Source organism: Triticum dicoccoides, chromosome 2B, assembly GCF_002162155.2.
Source record: "Triticum dicoccoides isolate Atlit2015 ecotype Zavitan chromosome 2B, WEW_v2.0, whole genome shotgun sequence".
Taxonomy (NCBI): domain Eukaryota; kingdom Viridiplantae; phylum Streptophyta; class Magnoliopsida; order Poales; family Poaceae; genus Triticum; species Triticum dicoccoides.
Genome location: NC_041383.1, coordinates 666137347 through 666141854, shown reverse-complemented (window position 1 = coordinate 666141854; position 4508 = coordinate 666137347).

Sequence of the window (4508 nt, the reverse complement as noted above, 5' to 3'; positions counted from 1 at the left end):
GCCGCCTCCGGACGCCCCGCCGCCGCGTCGTCCTCGCCCTCCGTCGGACCTCCTCCCTCCAGCCGCCCCGACCTCTCCTCCCTCCGGCCGCCCCAGCCTCTCCTCCCTCCGGCCGCGCCCCGACTCCGGCGAACCTCCGACCAGATCCAATCCGGCCAGATCCGGTTGACTTTTCCCCCCTCGTTGCATCTTTGTCGCATCGCATCTTCGCACCCGTAGCTCCGTTTTGGGTGTGTAATATGTCAAGTTGTTCGCCTCGAAGAGTACATCATTTTATTCCATTGCATCATTTACATTTGAGGTAATCTTGATGCCCGAAATGCTGTTGGAAGAGGGCTTCATAATGTTAGTTTCAGAATCTTATCAGCACGAGCTCTTTTGTCATTTTTGCCATGATTGATGTGTGCATCCTATGAACTTGGTCCCTAAATGTGTTTTAAACTAGGCTATGTCTTCTTTACAGAGGTGCTTACCATGTATTTTTGTGATCAATGTGGTGACTAGCGCAAGCATGCAAATTAGGCTTCGGGTTAATGCTGATTTTAGTCCCTGTTCTGCTGTAATTTTCATGCCACGTAAACATGTTGCTACAGAGAGATCCGTGTATTATTTGAGATACTTCAGTAAGGGTGTTTTGAAAACATTGTTTTGCTCTATCCATTCATGGTCCTGGTTGCAATTTTGGAGTAGCCTAGCATGTCATTTTCGTGCTCTACTTTTGCTTCAAAATGTTTCCTGGCAGATTGTTTACATGTTATTCAATTTGGCCGAGGTTGTTATAGTTGGTCCGGATATGCTATGATGTTGTTTCTTGCCATGTATAGCTTCTATGACATGTCTTCTTGATGTATGTATGCTTAGTTTATCATGAGGTGCTCTGTAGTGAGTGCATCGAGCTCACGAAGGTGCCTTCGTAATTATTTCAATGCCATGCTTTGTTTGCTGAAATCTGTTAACGAAACTTGCTATGTTTACGTGGGTGCCATCATATTTTCTGATCCTTTTTGGCTTATGGTCAGTAAGGGACTTTTGGTCTATGCTTTGAGTAGATTCATGCCATGCCTTGCTTTGCTATTATAAGTTCCTGTAGCATGTTGATAACCTGGCTCTGATACCAACTTGTAACACCCACGATGCGGCTATATCTCCCACGTGTCGAAGCACGACTTAGAGGCATAACCGCATAGTAGTTTTGTCGCAAGAAGGGTCATCTTCACACAATCCCATGTAATGAACAAGAATGGGATAAAGAGAGTTGGCTTACAATCACCACTTCACACAATACATAATTTAAGATCATACATCATTCAAATACACTCATAGACCGGCTACGGTCAAGTTCAAATGAAAAGAAAACAACCCCAAATGCTAGATCCCCGATCGTCCCGACTGGGCTCCTCTACTGACCATCTGGAAACGATACATAATAACGACCAAGGGCCTCATCAAATTCCCACTTCAGCTCAGTTGCGCCATCTGCGCCAGTATCCTCGGCACCTGCATCTGTTTTGGTAGAATCTATGAGTCACGAGGACTCAGCAATCTCACACCCGCGAGATCAAGACTATTTAAGCTCATAGGTAGGTAAGGGGTAATATGGTGGAGCTGCAGCAAGCACTAAGCATATATGGTGGCTAACATACGCAAGTGAGAGCGAGAAGAGAAGCAACGCATCGGTCGAGAAACTAGAAGTGATCAAGAAGTGATCCTGAAACTACTTACGTCAATCATAACACAAACCTCCTCCAGAAGCATGTCAAGTATGTCTGGACGCCTGAGTGTGACGTCGCTTTCAACACCCTCAAAGAGAAGCTAGTCACAGCTCCTGTCTTGACTCCTCCTGACGAATCCAAGCCATTCGAAGTTTTCTGTGATGCTTCCCTTCAAGGTCTCGGTGCTGTGTTGATGCAAGAGAAGAAAGTTGTGGCCTATACCTCTCGTCAGTTGAAGCCCAACGAAAAGAACTACCCCACTCACGATTTTGAGTTGGCGGCAGTTGTCCATGCATTGATAACATGGAGACATCTCTTATTGGGAAGGCAAGTGGACATTCTCACCGATCACAAGAGCCTCAAGTATATCTTCACTAAACCCAACCTTAACCTCAGGCAAACTCGATGGGTCAAAATGATTCAGGAGTACAATCCGAGTATCGAATATACTCCTGGCAAGGCGAATGTGATTGCAGATGCTCTGAGCAGAAAGGCTTATTGCAACAGTCTAATTCTCAAGCCGTTTCAATTGGATCTCTGTGAAGCCTTCCGCAAGCTGAATCTTCAAGTTGTTCCTCAAGGATTTCTTGCCAACCTCATAGTCTCTCCTACTTTGGAAGATCAAATTTGTGAGGCACAACTCCTGGATACCATGGTGAAGAAGGTGAAACGTGGTATTGACAAGGGCATTCCTAAATACAAGTGCTATCGCTTGGATGACAAAGATACTCTTTTCTTCGAGGATCGAATTGTGGTTCCAAAAGGTGATCTGAGAAAAGTCATCATGAATGAGGCACACAATTCCCTCCTATCCATTCATCCTGGAAGTACAAAGATGTACCATGACCTCAAGCAATCATATTGGTGGACTCGAATGAAGCGAGAGATTGCTCAATTCGTGAATGAATGTGATGTCTGCAGAAGAGTGAAAGCAGAACACCAACGACCAGCTGGTCTCCTTCAACCTCTTGCTATTCCGGAATGGAAGTTTGACCATATCGAGATGGACTTCATGACTGGTTTTCCTAAGTCCAAGCGTGGAAATGATGCTATCTTCATTGTCATTGACAAGCTTACCAAAGTGGCTCATTTTCTTCCTATCAAAGAATCTATCATAGCAGCTCAGCTGGCAGAGCTATACACCTCCAGAATTGTCTCCTTGCACGGTATTCCACAATTGATATCTTCAGATCGTGGAAGCATTTTCACTTCTAAGTTCTGGGACTCCTTTCAAACGGCCATGGGCACCAACATTCGTTTCAGCACAGCTTTCCATCCTCAAACAAGTGGCCAAGTCGAGCGAGTCAATCAAATCCTTGAAGATATGCTCAGGGCTTGTGTCATTTCCTTTGGCATGAAGTGGGAAGATTGTCTTCCATATGCCGAGTTCTCCTACAACAACAGCTTCCAAGCGAGTTCGGGCAAGGCCCCATTCGAAATTCTCTATGGCAGAAAGTGTCGTACTCCTCTTAACTGGTCTGAGACAGGTGAACGCCAACTTCTTGGCAACTACTTGATCACAGAAGCCGAAGAAATGTGCAAAGTCATTCGTGAGAATCTCAAAGCCGCGCAATCGCGACAGAAGAGTTACTATGATAGCAAGCACCGTGACTTGGCTTTTGAAATCGGAGACCATGTCTACCTCCGCGTCTCTCCAATGGAAGGCACTCGTCGCTTCGGTATTAAAGGGAAGATTGCCCCTAGATATGTGGGTCCTTTCAAGATCATTGGCAAAAGAGGCGACCTCGCCTATCAACTTGAGCTTCCATCCAACTTTGCAAACGTGCACGATGTGTTTCACGTGTCACAGCTTCGCAAGTGCTTCAAGACTCCTGAGCGCACTATCAACTTCGAAGAGATCGACCTCCAAGAAGATCTCTCTTATCATGAGCACCCCGTTGCTATTCTTGAAGAAACCGAGCGCAAGACTCGCAACAAGTCAATCAAATTCCTGAAAGTGAAGTGGTCACACCATTCCGACCGAGAAGCCACCTGGGAGCATGAGGATCACCTCCGTTCCGAATATCTGGAGTTCTTTCAGTCCTAGATCTCGGGACGAGATCCTCTTGTAGTGGTGGAGTGTTGTAACACCCCGGATGTAATTTTCCATATTTGTATCTCCAACTCTTGCCATTTTCGGCTATGCGATATGATATATTCCCTCCGTGGTTGGGTTTTGTCTTTTTTTTTCATTTTATTCATGTCATGCATCTCATATCATGTCATCATGTGCATCTCATTTGCATACGTGTTCGTCTCATGCATCCGAGCATTTTCCCCGTTGTCCGTTTCGCAATCCGACACTCCCACATGCACCGGCGCACCCCTCTTGTCTCATTTTCGTGTGCGGGTGTTGAACGTTCTCGGAATGAACCGAGCCTTGCCAAGTGGCCCTGGTATAGCACCGGTAGACCATCTGTCAAGTTTCGGGTCATTTGGAGCTCGTTTGTTACTCCAACGGTTAACCGCACTCCCGCAAAGGCCTCTTTTAAGTTGCAGCCCAACACCCCTCCAAAACAGCCCAATAACCCATCTAACTCCCCTTCATGCTCTCGGTCGTTCGATCACGATCGTGTGGGCGAAAACCGCACCCCATTTGGACACTCCTAGCTCCCTCTACCTCTATATATAGACCCCTTCCCCGAATTCCGGACGAAACCCTAGCAAATTTTTCCTCTCCGCGCCGCCGGACGAAATCCGGAGGGCCGGACACGTCCACCCGCCGTGCCCGGACGAACCGCGCACCGCCGCGTGGCGCTCCGCCACGCCAGCCCCGCCGCCGGCCCGCGAGGCCCA